Source organism: Kogia breviceps, chromosome 3 (genome assembly GCF_026419965.1).
Source record: "Kogia breviceps isolate mKogBre1 chromosome 3, mKogBre1 haplotype 1, whole genome shotgun sequence".
NCBI lineage: Eukaryota > Metazoa > Chordata > Mammalia > Artiodactyla > Physeteridae > Kogia > Kogia breviceps.
In genome coordinates, this window is record NC_081312.1 from 176682324 (window position 1) to 176701076 (window position 18753).

The window sequence follows — 18753 nt, forward strand, 5'->3', positions numbered from 1 at the left end:
TATATATCTTATTTGGTGGAGTATCTTTTGAAATATTTTGTGCATTTTTATAGGGCTGTTTATTTTCTTATTGTTGAATTTCAAGATTTCTTTATTCTGGACATATCAGTGCATTTATAGATGTCTGATTTGCAAATATTTTCTCCTAGTCTGTGGCTTGGCTTTTCATTCCTTTAATAATTAAGTGGCTTTTACAGAGCAGAAGTTCTTAGTTTTAAGGAGGTACAATTTATCAATTCATTCTTGTACAGATTGTACTTTCAGTGTCACACCTTAGAATCCTTTGCCTAATCAAGGTCATAAAGATTTCCTCCTATGTTTTTTTATAAAAGTTCTATAGATTTACATCTTACATTTAGATCTATAATCCATTTTGAATTAATTTTTGTAAAGATGTCAGGTATAGGTCAAGGTTTATTTTTTTCATGTATGTATTTTTTCATGTATGTATATATACTGATTTTCCCAGCAACATTTGTTGAAAAGATTATTCTTTCACTGTTGTAGTTCCTTGCACCTTTATCAGAAATAAATTGTCCATATTTCTGTGAGTCTATTTCTGTACTTTATATCCTATTCCATTCATCCATCCTTTCACCAATATGTCACAGCCTTATTGTAGTTTTAGAGTGAACCTTCAAATCAGGTAATATGTGGCCTCCAAATTTGTTTTTATTTTCAAAAGTGTTTTGGTTCTTCTACTTCTTTTGCCTTTCCATATACATTTTACATCAGCTTGTTGACATCTGTAAAAATTCCTTTGGGATTTTGATTGGGATTGTTACACATGAGACTAGGTCCCTGGTGGAACATCCCAGATAATTGTGGAGGACACATATGAGACACCTTTTGAAGCCTCCTAGAAACAGTCAAGAGAACTTTGCAAAGGTGTTCTAAGTCAGCATGCATTATCCAACAGATCTCAACTTCTGCTCCCGGTCAAGATGGAGTAACAGGCATTGTTCCCTGGAAGAAACAACTAAAAAAAAAAAAAAAACCAAAAACCCTAAAAATGGTAAATTAAACAATGGTTTTCAAGAGGTTGAACAACAGTTAATGAAGAACTGTTTTCCCTGAGAAATGGGAAACAAATGAGGTGAGTATTATGCATGATGGTGTTGGGAATCCGGAGATGTTGTCTGCTAAAGTTTGCAGAACAGAATACCAGAGAGGAGAAGGCTACACAGAGAGGGAACTCCAGAGATCGCCAAATGGTACCTTTTGAATATTCTGCAGGACACTGATAAACACGTGCATATGAGAAAACTCCCCAAAGCAGGGGAAAGAACACTTAAAAAGATTGGAGTGAACATACTTGGTGTTTACATGGGTCCTGGAATAGTTTCTGTTGCCATCAGCCAAAATGAAAAGACTCATAATTCTGGGGTCATTGGGTAGAACACTCGGGAAGATCCTGCCTAAGAAATGGGGAATAATTAGCCTTAGACTAGACAGTACTCTTCTTAACAAATCAGAAAAGCCAGATCCAAACAAACCAAACAGTTTTACAACAATTTAACTGTATCCAAGTACAAAGCTTAAGTAGATTTATAGGAATATAAAACAGCACACAACAAGGTAAAATTCTTAATGCCCGCCACTCAATCAAAAATTACCAGGCATGCAAAGAGGCAAGAAAATATGACCTGTAATGAGGATAAAACTTAAATCAATCAAAGTGGACCCAGAATTGAAACAGATGCTAGAATTAGCAGACAAGGACATTAAGATAGTTATAACTGTACTCCAGATGTTCAAAAAGCTGGAGGAAAGACTAAACAAGTAGAGATATGCTATAAATAAAAAAGCTCAAATCATATTTCTAAAGATGATAACTAAAATCTCAGAGAGGAAAAAATTCACTGAAAGGATTATTGGCAGATTAAACATTGCAGAAGAAATGATTATTAAACTTGGTGACATACCAAAAGAAACTATGCAAAATGAAAAACAGACAAAGAAGAGAAAACAATAACAACAAACAAGAAGACCAGGAGAATTACTGAGATGTAGTACCACTGCAATGGCCTATCATGTGTGAACTTGAAGTCTACAGAAGAAAGCACACAGAGGTTGAGATAAAAATATTTAAAGAAATAATGATTGAAATTTTTTCAAATCTAGAAATCTGTATATCCAAGATGATCAACGAAGCAAGCAAAACAAAAAACCAAACCAAACCAAGCCAAAACAAAAAAAACTATGAAGAGAATTACACTGAAGCACATCATAATCGAATTCTCCAAACTACAATCAGGAGAAAATCTCAAAAGGAGCCAGACAAAAAAAAAAGTAGAAGGGAATGATGATAAGAATTACAGCAGATTTTTCAATAGAAGCAATATGAGTGAGATGGCAGTGGAGCAATATCTCAAAAGTAGTGGAAGAAAAATTATCAATGAGAATTCTATACTCAGTGAAGATAATTTTTAAATACAAACATAAAATAAGGACTTTTTCAGACATAAAAATGCTGAAAGAATTCATTACCAACAGAGATACGCTACAAGAAATGTTCAAGGAAGTCCTTCAAACAGAATGAAAATATCAGATGGAAATATGGATGTATACAAAGGAATGAAGAGCACTGGAAATAGTAACTATGTGCTTAAAAATAAAAGGCCTTTTTCCTGTTTACTTAAATCTTGTAAAGGAAAATTGACTATGTAAAGGAAAAACAGTAACAATGAATTGTTAAAAACAATTATGTTTACATATATTTAAAACGTAGAAATAAAATGAATGACAGCAATAGCACAAAAGACAGGGTGGAGAAATGGAAGTTGTAAGGTTCTTTCACCATGTGTGACATGGTATAACATCACTTGAAGTTAAAGCTAAGTTAAACATATTTAGATGATACTAAAACTCCTAAAAAACTGCTAAATAACAAAACAGAGTTATGTCTAATAAGCCAACAAAGGAGATAAGATGGAACTATTATAATTTTTCATTAATTCAAAAGAACACAGGAAATGAAGAAAAGGCACATAAACAGATGAGACAAATAGCAAGATGGTAAATTTAAGTCTAAACATATAATTAATCACATAAAAGTAAAGAGTTTAAATACCATAATTAAAAGGCAGAAACTTTCAGATTGGCTAAAAAAGTGGGACTCAACTATTGGCTGTCTATAAGAAACCAACACAAATAGGTTAAAAGTAAAAGAATGGAAAAGAATATACCATGCTAATACTAATCTAAAGAAAGCTAGAGTGTTTATATTAATATCAAAGTAGACTTTGGGACAAAGAATATTATGTTGGATAAATGGGATTATTTCACAATGATAGAGACTTCATCAAGACTAGATAACAATCCTAAATGTTTATATATCTAATAAAAGAGCTTCAAAATACACAAGGCAAAAACGGATAGAACTGCACAGAGGAATAGACAAATCCACAAATATAATCAGAGAATTAAATCTAATTGATAGAACAAATAGAATATCACTAAGGATGTAGATGATTTGAGTAACACTATAAATCAATTTGACCTAATTTATATTTATAAAACACTTGATTCAACAGCAACAGAATACACATTCCTTTCAAAGGCACATGGAACATTTGCTAAGATAGATTGTGTTTTGGGTCATTAAAAAAAGTCTCGGGCTTCCCTGGTGGTGCGGCGGTTGGGAGTCTGCCTGCTGATGCAGGGGATGCGGGTTTGTGCCCCGGTCCGGGAGGATCCCACGTGCCGCGGAGCGGCTGGGCCCGTGAACGGTGGCCGCTGGGCCTGCACGTCCGGAGCCTGTGCTCCGCAACGGGAGAGGCCACAGCAGTGAGAGGCCCGCGTACCACCAAAAAAAAAAAAAAAAGTCTCAACAAGTTCTCTGATCACAATGGAATTAAATTAGAAATGTATAACTGAAAGATCTCTGGAAAATATCTGAATATTCAGAAATGAAATAACACATTTCTAAATAATCCATGGGTCAGTCAAGAGATCAAAAAGAGATTACGAAGTATTTTATACTGGATGGGAGTACAAAGTATCAAAATATGTGGGATGCCATTAAAGTAGTAATTAGAGGGAGATTTATAGCACTAAATGTCAATATTATTAGATAATAAAAAAGGTCTTAAACCAGTGACCTCAGTTTCCACCTTAAGAAACCAGAAAAAGAAGAGCAAATTAAACCCAAAGTAAACAGAAGATTGGACATACTTGAAGATTAGAGTGGAAAACAGAAAAGCAATAGAAAAAAATCAGTGAAACCAAAAGCTGGTTCTTTGAAAAGACAGATAAATTGAACTCCTCGCCATATTTATCAGAAACAAAAAAGAGGAGACACAAATGACCAATATCAGGAATACAAGAGGTTACATAACTACAAATTTTACAGATAATAAGTGGATAATAAGGGAATATTAGGAACAACTTTATGCCAGTAAATTTGACAATTTTGAGGAAATGAACAAATCTCTTGGAAGACATGAACCATTAAAGCTTACTCAAGAAGAAGTAGATAACTTGAATAACCCTATATGTATCAAAGTAATTGCATGTATAGTTAAAATTCTCCCTAAAAAGAAAATTCCATTTTCATTGGTAAATTTTACTAAACACTTAAGGGATAAGTAATACCAATTCTGTATAAATTCTTCCAGAATACTGAAGCATAGGGCATAGTTCCCAGACCATTCTATGTGAATAACATTTACCTGTATACCAAAACCAGACAAATATATCACAGAAAAGAAAACTACAGAGCAATATCCCTGGTAGACATAGATGTAAAATTCGTAACTAAACTAGAAATCAAATCTAACAATGTATATGAAGAAAAGATACCAAGTGAGGCTTATCCCAGGAATGCAGAATTGGTTTAACATCTGAAAATATATGAAAATAATTCATCATATAAACAAGGGAAAAAGAAACACCATCTGAATATCTCAACATACACAGAAAAAGTATTTGACAAAATTCCATTCCTGATTAAAAATTTTTTTTTCTCAACTTGATAAAGGGAGTATATAAAAAAATCTTTGGTTGACATCACACTGATGGTAAAAGACTGAGTACTTTCCTCTTAAGATAAGAAACAAGGCAAGGATGTCCACTGTCACCACTTCTGTTTATCATCATATGAACTTTTTAGCCATTGCAGCCAGGCAAGGAAAAGAAATGAAAGGCATCAAGATCAGAAAGGAAGAAGTAAAACCAGTTTTTTTCACACATTACATGATTACCTATGGGAAAAATCTGATGGAAATGAACAAAAAAAGTTGCTAGAACTAAAAGCTGAATTTAGAGAAGTTACTGGATACAACATCAACATACAAAAGTCAGTGTGTTTCTATATATTAGCAGTGAGCTCTCAGAAACTGAAATTGAAAAAGTATCATTCATAGTAGCGCCAAAATAGTACAATATTTGGGATAAATCTGACAAACAACGTGCAAAACCTACACACTGAAAACTACAATCCGTGCTGAGAGAAATTTTAAGAGATCTAAATAGAAGGAGAGATATCGTGTTCATGGGTTGGAAGACTTAAAATTGTTAAAATATCAATTCTTTCCAAATCGATCAAACAGATTCAACATAATCCTAATATAGAAAAGTAAGCTCAGGGCTAACGTTCTACTAAAACTTCTAAACCACGCCATAGAATTGGTTTTAGGAGAAATTATGGCCCCAGTTGCCACTGCATTAGGTATACTGGGCTTTGCAAGGCTGCCAGCAACTCCTCTTGGCTTCAACTGCTCCTGCTGCCAAAAGGGATTCCTCTTATACTTTGCCTTGCAATCACAGCTTCTGCTAAAAGCTGAAAGTCTTCTCCATCACCCTCTCCAGCAAAATGGACACTTCAGCCAGAGGTTATTTCTCACACAGCTCACTTCTGAACTGAAGTCTCCTTTGGGTGTAAAGGACTACTGGTGCCAAGTTTCCTGCCTTCACTCTAGCTGCAAAGGAGGTTGAGGCAGTGAGACATTCACTTTTTTAATCCCGAAAAGGTGGAACTTACAAAGTGGAACATTTCCCAAAATTAGAAGGGCTTTCAAAAGTGTTAGGCAGCGAGAAACATATGTCCCATATATAGGCCAAATACTAAAAATATTCAACATAAAATAATTGAGCTTCAGCTATATTTTAAAAGAAACTTCCTAAATTAGATGTATAAGAATCCTTTTGTTAGTCCTCAGGACAAGAAAGGCCTGTGTTTTAATCCAGGATATACATCCATCTCCATGTCCCTCTGATTCACTTTAGTTTCAAAAATGTGTACGTAGGTGGCATTCAGGAAGACAAGATACAAAAACAAAAAATAGCTTAAGGGATGCAGAAAGTCTCTATCAAAAGTTTGAGAAGAAATGACCTATTTCCCTTTATCCAAACTGCATCGTTTTCCAGAGAGTCATAGAGAAAATGGAGAAAGGGGGCCACATGTGATTAGCACATGAGCAGACATGGACCACCTCTGAAGTGTTTCAAGAAGAGTTAGTGCTTGGGTCTTGGGGCTTTTCCCTCACCTGGTTTCCTTTTGATGTTTTCAAAAGATTCAGAAGTTCCAGAAAAAAATCCAGACGCCAGGGTCATTTTTAACATTGCTGTTATACTTTAAGGCGGGGGTCCCCAACCCCTGGGCCATGGACTGGTACCGGTCTGTGGCCTGTTAGGAACTGGGCCGCACAGCAGGAGGTGAGCGGCGGGCTAGCGAAGCTTCACCTGTATTTACAGTCACTCCACATTGCTCACATGACTGCCTGAGCTCCGCCTCCTGTCTGCATTACGGTGAGTTGTGTAATTATTTCATTCGACAGTACAATGTAATGATAATAGAAGTAAAATGCACAATAAATGTAATGAGCTTGAATCATCTGGAAATCATACCCCTCTGCGCCGGTCCGTGGAAAAATTGTCTTCCATGAAACTGGTCCCTGGTGCCAAAAAGGTTGGGGACCGCTGCTTTAAGGCATTCCTGGTGTCTTGGAGAACAAATCAGCAAGTAAACTTGGAAAGAATACCCTTTCTTCGTGGGTATTTTGGATTTTTAAAAAAATATCTTTTTCTATAGCTTGATGTGGATGTAGTCTAAAAATACGTAATCTATTTCTCCAGGCCACCACAAGAGCAGGAATTTAATGACATACACACACACAAGTGCACACACAAACAAAGGAACACATACGTATACCTATAGTATTTATATAACCCCCCAGCCCCTGCTCTCCGACCCCAACTCATTATAGGGCTTTAATCCTCTACCTACAGAGCATTCTTTACATGCCCCTGGAGTCTAGCTCCAGACCAAAACCCTACATGGGATTGTTCAGGGCCAGGTAATTACAAAGGCTTTGCCTGGTCGGCCCCACGGGGCAATCTGTCCTCATCACACCAGCCTTGGTGCACAACCAACGTCATCGCAGTTTTCTAGAAGGAGTTGCAGTCAAGGACTCAGGGCCCCCAAGGCCAGCCACCTTCACCCACATATCTGCATTCCAATAGCCCAGGCACCTCCATTCAGAGGCCTTTTCCCGAATGTCCAGAAACAGCTGCACAGCAGCGCAGTAGAAGTACTTTAAAAAATATATATTTATTTATTTATTTTTGGCTGCACTGGATCTTCGTTGCTGCGTGCGGGCTTTGTCTAGCTGCGGCGAGCGGGGGCTACTCTTCCTTGCGGTGCGCGGGCTTCTCATGCGGTGGCTTCTCTTTGTTGCAAAGCACGGGCTCTAGGCAGGTGGGCTTCAGTAGTTGTGGCTCGGGGCTCTAGAGCTCAGGCTTGGTAGTTGTGGTGCACGGGCTTAGTTGCTCCGCAGCATGTGGGATCTTGCCAGATCAGGGCTTGAACCCATGTCCCCTGCATTGGCAGGCAGATTCTTAACCACTGCGCCACCAGGGAAGTCCCAGAAGTACTTATTTTTGAACTCATAGCTCCAGTGGCAGTCTCAGAGATCACAGCTGGCTTGGGAATTCAGTTTGTATTTTTTTGCATGTCATTTCTGGAGTCTCAAGTCTCCCATCAGAACTTTTTCCAATGGATCTTCCAGTGATTTTTTGGGTACCAAATTCTAGACATTGAATCATGGCTTCCTTAAAATACCCAGAGTAATTTCTGTTCCCTATCCTGAACCTTGACTGATACACCCCTCTTGCCAATAGACCTCTGGGATATAAGGTTACACACAAGCCCGAGATGTCCTCTCTCACCTTAACCTCATCCATTGCCCCCGCTATAAATATTTCCCCCTTGATGCGGAGCACTGAGAAGGACATATCTTCTGATGGTGTTTTAAGTAAGATGTCTAATTTCGAACTTCGGAAGTAGTTGCTAGAGAACGGGTACTATACATTTCTCCTTTTATCATTTTAATGGGAATGTCCTGGAGACAGTTTGACTTGCATTTCTCATTTGCCATGGTCTTTTACACACAAATCTGAAGACTAGGTCAAGCATCTTTTTTTTTTTTTTTTAAGCAGTTTCAAGTGAAGACATACAAACCTAATGATTACTATGGTGGACTAGGTAATGTTTCAAATGATAACATCCTCCCAAGTCAACTCCACGTACTGTAAAAATCAATGGGTTTTGCTCTGCTGGAGAGAAAGCTGGGATCGTGCAGATTTGGTGCCTTTGCCCGTCTAGATCTGCTCCATGGCCAGCCAGAGGCTCTTTCTGGGAGCTACGCCTTATGTATATTTCTGCAGCGGTGTCAAAGGGATTTCTTACTATATGGTGCTATATCCAATTAATTCAGAAGACTAAAATTACAGCCAGAGACACTGGAATTTGTGACTGCAGAAGTCTCTGACCAAGGTTTCCATCCTGACACATTAAAATAACATTATTGCATCAGAAGAAAACCTCTGGGCAAAAAGCAAGGGAGCTCCCTCTTCTTAGGTAGTAAAATCGTGTGTGGTTTTCAATTTATGTAGTACAGCTCTTTCAACACTATATGTTTTCAAATGTCATAGGTATTTGGGGCATATGAACCTGTCTGCTTAATGATTTAAGCTGCAGTTCCAGCTTAATTGCCTCAACTTGGTAAGTTTGTTGCAGGAAGAGATCAGCAGCTCTGCATATTACAAACCAGGAAGTATTTTTGACAATGTTTCCAGCAATTTCTTTGCTCCTTCCTCTGAGTTTAAAAATGAGAGGAAGTTCCCCGTTTTTACAATGAAGTCAAGGCCAATTTTCTGATTGCTGTTTAATCGAACAATGAAAGTTCAACCAGCTTTCGACGTTGGCCGTTGGCCCTACATTTCCTGCAATAAGTGCGTGGCAATCTATAATTCTCATGTCCTTTATGTGGGACAAATCATACATTCCCATCTTCCTGTTCAGCTTACTCCTTCTGGACCAGTATATCTTAACCATACTTAGTACTGGCTGGCTCTTTGGATGGAAAAGGCTGAAAAGGAGATTACTTTGAATACTTTGCAACATGAATACAACTTAAGTATCACCCTGCCGTTTCTGTATCTTAGAGGTGGGTGGAGAAAAACCTGCAGGTGCATCTCCCTGCCAGAATATATAGTAACATATTTTTGGAAGATTGTGTAATGTAGTGCCCATTATACCATAGGTTTCATGAGATAATTATGATGCACTAAAGCAAATCAGCACACTAGACTGGATGAATATGCTCACATTCTAATTTTGCATAGATGATTACTGTTATTATTATTTACAGAGTGCAGTAAGTGTATATAATGCTTGATAAACATGTGGGCAGACAAAGGCTCAGCCCAGAGGTGCCTCAGTTCTAACTGCCTGACTTAGATGACGTAAATGAAAAAAAGCTACTCTGTGCAAAAATGGAAGGGGACCAGGCAGAAAATGGGGTTAACGAAATAAGTGTTCCTGAAGGACCAAAGGATAAAAAGTGCGTGTCCTTTTAGATTTAGGCTGAAATTGCTCTTAACAGTTCAGGGAGAATCAAATACTGTAACTAAATCCACTTAGAGATACTTCCTGAAACCTGTTAATACATTTCAATTGGTTTCTGTAAATTCAGCTGTACCCTACTGGCCCAGGTCTAGCTGTATGGATTCCTAGATCCCAAAGCACCACTCCTAGGGGCTTCACAAAGAAAGCAGAAAAATAGAAAGGTACCAGACTGCAGGCTCCTTGAAGGCAGGAATGAAGCCTGATAGGCACTTGACCTTCTACATCCATTCTCTTTGCTAGGATTTTTCTTGCCTTGATACCTGTGATGGGAAAAATGAAGCCTTTGTAACTAGCAGCACTGTTTTCACATATAAGCAAATCCACATACAGGAGTGCCCCTTATAAAAATCTACGCTATAAAAAACTTAGCCCTTGTGGAAGCCCTCCTTCAAATGTGAACCAAAAACAACAACAAATTGTCTCCTTACTATTTCTCTTTAGGCTTTATAATGTGACCAAAGTGTTCTTTGGTGCCAATACAGACCATTTAGGATGAGTACTCCATAATTCATGAAAAAGCATCTCCAGGGGATGCTCTATGTGCTATTTAGAAATTTATGGTGAAGTATAATTACACTATATGAACACATGTATAAGGAAAATGTCATTATTTTTTAATATAATAATATTAAATTGGTTGTGACAGTTTTGAAATTTGAAGTTATTAGTTTAGGACTTCAACTTCTTAAAAGAAATCAGCCACTTAGATTTTGTCTTTGGGGTTAACTCGACCAAGATTAGAGGGCACTATACAAGAAGTTCAAATACAAAGCTGTTGGGCTTCCCTGGTGGCGCAGTGGTTAAGAATCTGCCTGCTAATGCAGGGGACACGGGTTCGAGCCCTGGTCTGGGAGGATCTCACATGCCACGGAGCAACTAGGCCCATGAGCCACAACTACTGAGCCTGCGCGTCTGGAGCCTGTGCTCCGCAACAAGAGAGGCCGCGATAGTGAGAGGCCCACGCACCACGATGAAGAGTGGCCCCCGCTCGCCACAATTGAGGAAAGCCCTCATGCAGAAACGAAGACCCAGCACAGCAAAAATAAATAAATTCATAAACTCCTACCCCCAACATCTTAAAAAAATACAAAGCTATTAATATATAATGAAGCATGAAATATTAAGAGCAAATCCAAGTCTTGAGAGAAGTTGCGGGAAAATTCCAGTGTTTAATACCAAATTTGCTATTTCTAAAGACAGTGTTTAAAATTTTTGATAATGTTTTCTTTATCATGAGCTATTTAGGCTCTTTTTAAATGTTTCTCTAGAATATGTATTACATAATTGAACAGATTTATTAAAATCATTTTGACCATAATCTATAACTGAGATATATAGATAACAGTATATATAAGATATATGTGTTAACTGGTTTTTAGGTAAGTCTTATGTGAAATAATTTTTATCCTTATTCTTGCCATTTTTTTTGGGGGGGGGCAGAAAATGAGAAGCTGTATTAAGGAGCTTGTTTTGCTCAGGAGATAGCTTCTGGAAGGACAGAATCCATAGCTTTGCCATGGGTCTCCATAGCTTTGCCAACATGTATTTGCTAGAGGGTTTGATTTAGAGACATTAATGGTTACAGAGTATGTTATGAAAAGCCACTGCTATTTTAAAATAGTGTCCCTCCCCTGGAACACCACCACCCCTACTCCCAATAGAGCTATTCCTTCTTTGTAAACTTGATGTTCTGGCTCTACGGTAGCTATGGATTGGTGTGTGTGTGTGTGTGTGTGTGTGTGTGTGTAGCTAATTTTCCACCTGGTCTCTGAAATGTGCCTGATAGTTGAATTGCCTTGTCAACTATAGTGCCTCTGTTTGGGGGCACGTCATACAAGCTTTGGTCTGCAGCCTATTGGGCCATATTGGCAGTGCATGAACCTTTGTGAACTACCACATTGGTTAAGGCAAAGTCCAGGGTGAGTTGAGCTAACAATGTTTCTTACCTTATCAGAAATGCATAAACCTAACTTAAATGATATGCTGCATTCTGAACCATAGGATAATATTTGTAATGCACTTTGGACGGCACTTCTGAGTTCCAAACACAAAACTTTTAAATGTACATGTCAATAGACAAACATGAAAGAATTCTCATAGAATAAGAGCAGCAGGTGATACTTCTACGGATAATTTAAATGCCCACTCAGCTATGACAGTTATTCTTTTGAGAGTTAGTTTTCCTCTTCTCCCCTCCCCTTCCTGCTCCTCTCCTTTCCATTTCATATATAAATATGTATATTATATATATATATATGAGTCAGTTTAAACATTTTTAAAATGTAGTTATTTTATACTCTTTAAAAAACAGTTAATTAAATCAACATGCATTTATTAAGTGCCTGTCATTTACCGGGCACTGCACTGGGTCCCATGGAAAGGAAGACAAAATTACTGCCCTGAAGACTATAAATTTAGAAGCAAGACAGATATGCAAACAACCAATCACATTAGAATGTGAAAAAAGTTAATCCTGCAGAGGAAGCAGTACTTCGGCCTGCCACATCAAAGGGCCATTACTTACTGCCATTACTTACTGTGGCTATGTCTGCCAGGTTGTTGCACCTGCTAATACAGCATCACTAATTAGCTGTGGACATTGAACACTTAGAAACAAAATTGTGACCCAACTTAGAAGGTTCATATGTACCAGCATAGCTGCCAGTTCACCATCTTGTTTTTAAGCCTTGTTTTTTTTTTTTTTTTTTTGCCAATGACTTGCTTATTCCCACACTATTAATCTGAATTAACATTTTCAGGAACAGTGATTCCCACTGAGGAATTGCTGTTTCTGAAACATGCATCACTAGGACTTGGTTATGTAATTACTTCATGATGACAGGGTGTTTTTAAATTTATATATTAAAAAATAGGTCGGTTGCAAGAGGACTTGGAGGCTGGTACCCGACGTCCTTCTCTGAAATTCCCTTGTTCTGTGTTCTAATTAGGAACATGCTGTATCTTTACCTATTTTAATTATTCTATTTATTTGTTAACTCCAACCCGTAGTTAAGGGTATCCATAACATTGCCTAATTAGCTAGAATTCTAATTTTCAAATGTGGGAATTCCAAAGATTATTAACCATAAGGCAGTAGACCAAGATTCCACACTTCCGTCTATTTTGTTCAACTTCCTTTGAGAGTCAAGATTGCAGTGAAACTTTCAGCTGCTTCAACCAGGTCTTAGTAACTTTGAGAAGATGAAGTTAAAAGTGGGTTTGTGGACCGGGGATCTTTTTCACCCATTCTGTTTACACTTCTCGCTTCCTACCCTCACCTTTTCCATTTTAAACAAATATTTTCATGAACGAGGCATCTCGGCGATCAAACAGTGTTCTGGATTCAGGAAGGTAGAGGCTTGCTGTTAAAAACCACTGCCACTAGACCGGAGCAAAATTGCTGGCTGCTCTCTTGGTCACTGCAATGCGTGTCTGACGCCTCGCTGCTGATAGCGGATCCGGCCCGGGCAGGAGCTCCTACACATTTTCCTCCCTCCCCGAGGCTACGGGCGGCCCCAGGCTGGGCACCGACGCACAGTACAGAGCGCCCTGGGCGCACGAGCCGCGCTCTCTGAGCTATGAGATGGCTGGGTCGCTGCTGAGTACGAACGCTCCAGGGACAATCTTTAGCTATTCTAGAACCTCTTAAAGACCCTTCATTTGGCGCCTCCGCAGAAACTCTTCCATTTTGGACCCGGATACCGTGAGAAAACGAGCGAAGTTAGGTGGCTACTCAGGCCCCCTTCGAGAGTAAGTTCTTGGAGGGTGGCAAAGACTCACCCCGATGATCTCGAGGAACTCGGCTCGGTGTTCTAGCCACCGTGGCTTCAGACCCAACACCCAAGGGCAGGGTATGGGGCATCCGGAGCCCGGCCTTGGCCTGACCCCTTTCTCTGGTTCCGGGTGCTTTGGCCCAGCTTCTGGCAGAAACTCCCCGAGGGTCACGCGGGGCGGGGAATTAAGTGGAGAAGGCCCGGCCCCTTTGATCTCTGGGCAGCAACTTCTCAGTGCACAGCGGCAGCGGGCTGGAGGTGTGCTCCGAGGAGGAGAGAGGCGCCCTTGGCGCACCAAAGCGGGCTCTCTTCTAGGACCCTGCGGCGGCAGTGGGGGCCCGGAGGATTCTGAGAGCTCCCCATTCCACCTCCTTCCTACAGGGGCGTGAAAATCAACCTTCCCTCACGGTCTACTCCCCTCCTCCTCCCAAACCTCTAGCGCAGCTTTTTAAATGTGTCTCGTGCATCCTCCAACTTTGGGGAAAGACGATGCCCAACTCCCTCTCTCCCAACGCCCCTTTCGCGTTATTCCAGTTCCTTCGGTCGCATCCAAACTCGGCGTCCGTAGTATCGCCTCCCCAACCTGGAAGCGAGCGCCCCCGGCTGCTCACGGCCGCCTTTCGGCTCCTGTTTGCAGGGAGCTCGGTTTCTGGCTCGTCACAGGATCCAGCTGCGGTTCCGACCGGCTCCGGGCTGGCGAGGCACACGTGCGCGGGCACACACACGCGCTCACACTCCCGCGTCCTCGCTCCGCGCACCCCACCCTCTGCGCTGCTCCTCCGCCGGGCGGAGGGGGGGGGTGACGTCAGGACTGCAGTCCCAAGGAGAGCGGCTGGAGAGGGCCGCGCGCTCCTCGCCCTGGAGGCTGGAGGCGCACTGGGGCGGCCGCCGCTCCTGCGCTCCGCCCTCTCCTCTGCACCCGCTGTCGCGCTGCCAGCCCGCGGGGGAGCCTCGCGAGTCGCCAGGTGAATTGAAAGTCGTTTCCGGGGGAGGACGGAGAGGGTGCTGCAGTCCTGGCAGGCACTGAAACTGCAACTCGGACAGAAACGACCCAGCCGAGGAGTCGTGCGCGCGGCGCCGTGCGCAGCCTCCCCGAGCGGCTGGGGGCGGCCGCCGGTCAGCTCGCCGCCCGGCGCGGCGGCCGGACCTCGGCCCCGGGACTCCGGCTCCGGGCGCGCTCGCCCGGGAGAGACCCTCCAGCCCTGCGCATTTCGCGGCGGCGCTGGTACGGGGAATGCGAGCGCGCCAGCTCCAGGTCACCGCCGTGGAGCAGCTGCCTGTGGGAGAGCGAGGAGAGGCGAGGGGGCGGCAGCCTCGGCCCGAAGTAAGTGCAGCAGAAGTTTGCGTCGCTTTCCCCGCCGCTCCCTGGAGCGAGTGGGAGGTTTATCTCCTATCCTAGCTCGCTGAGGATAGCGGACTTACAGGGGAGCCTCGCCCGGGAGATAAGGTGAGCGTCACCGGAGGGGCAAGGACCCGGAGGGCCAAGGCAGGGTGGGATCCCTATGGGGCGAGGGGGTGCCAGAGGAGGAGACCCCCAGCTGCGGGGAGGGACGCAAAAGGAACCTGGCCCTGGAGATCTCGGAAACGGAGGGATTTGGAGAGAGTGAAGGTGGAAGTTGGTTGTCACACCTACGCTGGTGACCTTGGCGTGCTCCCCTGGAGTGGCGAGCCAGGGGCTTCGCAGAGGTTGGAAACGGGTGCGCCTAGGAGATGGCGTGGCTTCTCACTCGGGGCTGCGCGGGGGCATCGCTGCCGGATGCTGGAAGACGAGGGCAGGAGGAGGCAGAACCCGGCCCCAGGCAGCGACGCTGAAGGCTCGGGACGCCGGGGCGCCCGGGAGTCCGGATCCAGGGGCTCGGAGTGGGAAGTTGGGGTCTTCTGAGATGCTCCAGCCTCGACGGGGGAGACAGCGATCCAGGGAGAAGCCGGGTGTGACGCTCCGGGTCCCTACAGCAGCTGTTGGGCGCTTTTGGAGCCTCGGTGGCTAATTGTAATGAGGCGGCTTCTCCGAGGGCGAGAGCGCTCGGGCCTCGCAGCTGCCCCCCCACCCCGCCTGCCCTCCGCGCGTCGCCGCAGTCGTCAGGCTGTTCCCAGCAGCCACGAGGCCCGGGGAGACCCGGTGTACTCAAAAGACACCCTCGGTGTTCTGTTCACTTGTTTTCGGGGTACGTTCAGCTCTTGTCTTCTCTAACCGGCCTCCCGAAGGAGCTTTTATTCTTTAACTGACTAAACTTCGAATGGGGAAAAAAGTTCGTGGAAGCGGCGCTCCTCCCTGGAGCAGAGCCCTGAGGGGGGCAGAGGAGGGCGGTGCGGGCACATTGCCCACCCTCTTCTCAACTGGGGAAGGTTCTCAGGGAATTTTATGTGTAATGGGATGCGATTATTCTGGGAAGGCAACGAAGGCATCATTCTCCAGACTAGGACCGTCTGTGCTTAAGAAACCAGAATCCCACTCAGCTTCTGGTACCAAGAGTTCACTTTGTGGGGAGAGGGAGATAGTTAATTAAATTCCAGTTTTTGGAAGTCATTCATGATGCATAGTGTTTACCCAATTTCATTTACTCAGATTCCTTCGTTTATTAATGCAAAATAATGTATGAGACCCACTATGTGCCAGGCATTGTGTTAGAAGCTGCGGTAATAGAAGTGATTGATGTATGGTCCCAGTACTCAGGGAGCTTACAGTCTGTAAGAGATGTGGTCTCGAAAGAAGATGGAAAAAATACAAGTTCTACAGGTAAGGGCAGGTGATATCTGATTTTCATAATGACTCACTTCCAGCTCCTTAACCATGGGGTCCAACGTCTGCTAGATTTCGACTTCCCTGAAGTCAGGGCCACTGTTATTCATCTTTGATGGCCAGAGGACAACCCTTTGCCAGGCACATAATAGGTCATCAATAAGGTCCATTAAATGGATGGATGAATGGATGAATTATTCATAGTGGAAAGTATTATTGGGGGAACATGTAAAGAAGAAACAGTGACTTGGAAGGAGAAGAAATAGAGCTGGAGAGGGCAAGAAAGAAAAGAAGCTAGGGTTCATAAACATTTGAAAGTATATATTCTTTAACAAACAGGTTTTGTTTCCCATTTTCACACAATGGAAATCAGCATCACTCAACTCAGTTTCTCTTTCTATGAAATACACACACATCTCTTTGGATATTTAGATTATAACTTTTTTATAGCAGGGTCTCTGTTAATTTACCATGGAGTTCATAATGCCATGCTCATGTGAATATGTTGATAATATGGTGACTTGGATGTGTCTAGGATAGTGGGACAGGTTGGTGAAAAAATACTTTAGAATTACCCAGATCATTCCTTCAAACATCTCATAATATTTTGTTACTTCATTTCTGCCCCTGTGCTTTAACCATATTTAATTTAAACTTGATTAAAATATTTATACATAGATTTTACCGATGAAGATTAAGCATATATGTGCAAGACTGTCCTTGGTTTAATGATTTGAACCGAGGTTACTGTTGCGCTCAGGTAGAAGGTGGTAACAGACTGTCAGGTAACTCACGGTGCACTCAGGTTCCAAGATGAGTGATAAAGACTTTCTTTCCCATTAATTTAATTTTATTGTATTTACCAGCGTCATATATTCTTTTACATGTACAACAGACCTACTACTTACTTTAAAAAAGTCAGTATTTATTAATGGTAATAATAATTCAGTGATTTGAGTCATGAGTTTACAGGCAGTAATCCCGGATTTAGAACCTTCTTAGTGAAATGTGATTTGGAGCCATTCTAAAATTTTTGTAAACCTCATTTTTTCTACTTACAAAATAAGATTATTTTACATGAATGATTTAATTAGGCATTTAAAATCAGAATATGTCAATGTAGAGTACTATTTTATTTGGGGCATTGTATTCTGTAGTTGATGTCATTAATTTAGTATACCAACACTGACGAGCAGTTTGTAGTTAACGAATAGAAAAAAATCCGTATTTTCCATTATTAGGTATTTTGTAGATGTTTTAGGACGTTATCAGAATTCTAGAAAGAGTATTGTGATCGTGGACAATGCATGGTGATTAAAATTATGTTTAGAAGTAAATGTAAGTAAATACTAAAAAAGTAGCTAAAGTTTGGGATTCTTTAACCGAACACTGCAGAGTTTCTTCTGTTGTGGTTGTTTAATTTGGATTATTACCATAATCATGCTGTTAGATCAAATGACTGTCTGAAGGAATCTTTCAGGTGAACAAGGAGAATGTTCTAGAGGGCAGAACCTTTATTTTAGAAATGTAGTCAGGGTACAGAAATGCTGAGAGGAGTGTGGGGTCATAGATTACTGAGCTTGGAAATTATCTAGCCCCATTTTTGCAGATGAGAAAATGAGGAGCTAAAACGGTAAAGGTTCTGAATTTCCCAGGATCCCATTCAAAAGACAAAAGAGTCCCACATATCGTCCATTCTAGGCTTGAAAGGAAAGCACGCCCTCAAGGCACCTAAACACAGGGGCAAATGAATAGATCTGCTGCTGTCCTTGGATTTCCCCCTTCCTCTTATTCTCTGCAGGTCCCACTCTCCTCCTGGCTCCATCTCTGAGAGGAACCCCACGTGCCAGCGCCCAGCTCTCACTGTTCCTGCTGGCTTTCACAGGACCGAGCGGCAAGGGAATTGCTCAGGGTTCGGTGTCTCCCAGCCCCCCACGCGGGCATGCGCCTCGGTAGAGCTGTGTAATAAGTTTCCACTGGGTGCTCGCCGTATCTCGTTTCCTACATTTTGACACAAACGTGCATCCCAGAATCATAGTTTCGGAGCTGGAAGGGGCTTTAGAGATCATCTGGTCTCTGTATAGATCATTTTAAAGATGAGGGAACTCCGCTCCAGACAGGGTTCTGTGACAGTGATACTGTACGGTAAGGACTTCAGGAATTGAGTGTGATTCTTCTTAGCTGCTTGTGTTCTGTCGCCACCGAACGCTTCTGGCTGGAGGGTGATCCCATGCCACCAGCCTAGACTGAACTTCCATTATTTCCCAGCTGGATTATTGCATGTGGGCTCTGGCGGGAGACAACTTGTGTTTATCTTCCAACCCTGTCTC

General features: G+C 42.1%; 1 protein-coding gene across 2 annotated transcripts in view; it reads left to right on the plus strand.

Moving 5' to 3' along the window:
• The first annotated feature begins 14815 nt into the window (after nucleotides 1-14815).
• The window catches only part of KIAA1217 (KIAA1217 ortholog), a 769974-nt gene continuing 766036 nt past the window's right edge, over nucleotides 14816-18753 (plus strand). The window contains exon 1 of one of the 2 annotated variants that reach the window (XM_067030413.1): nucleotides 14816-15130. The gene's annotated coding sequence lies outside the window, so the exon portion shown is untranslated. The remainder of the gene's footprint in view (nucleotides 15131-18753) is intronic. The other variant, XM_067030414.1, reaches the window with a different exon arrangement.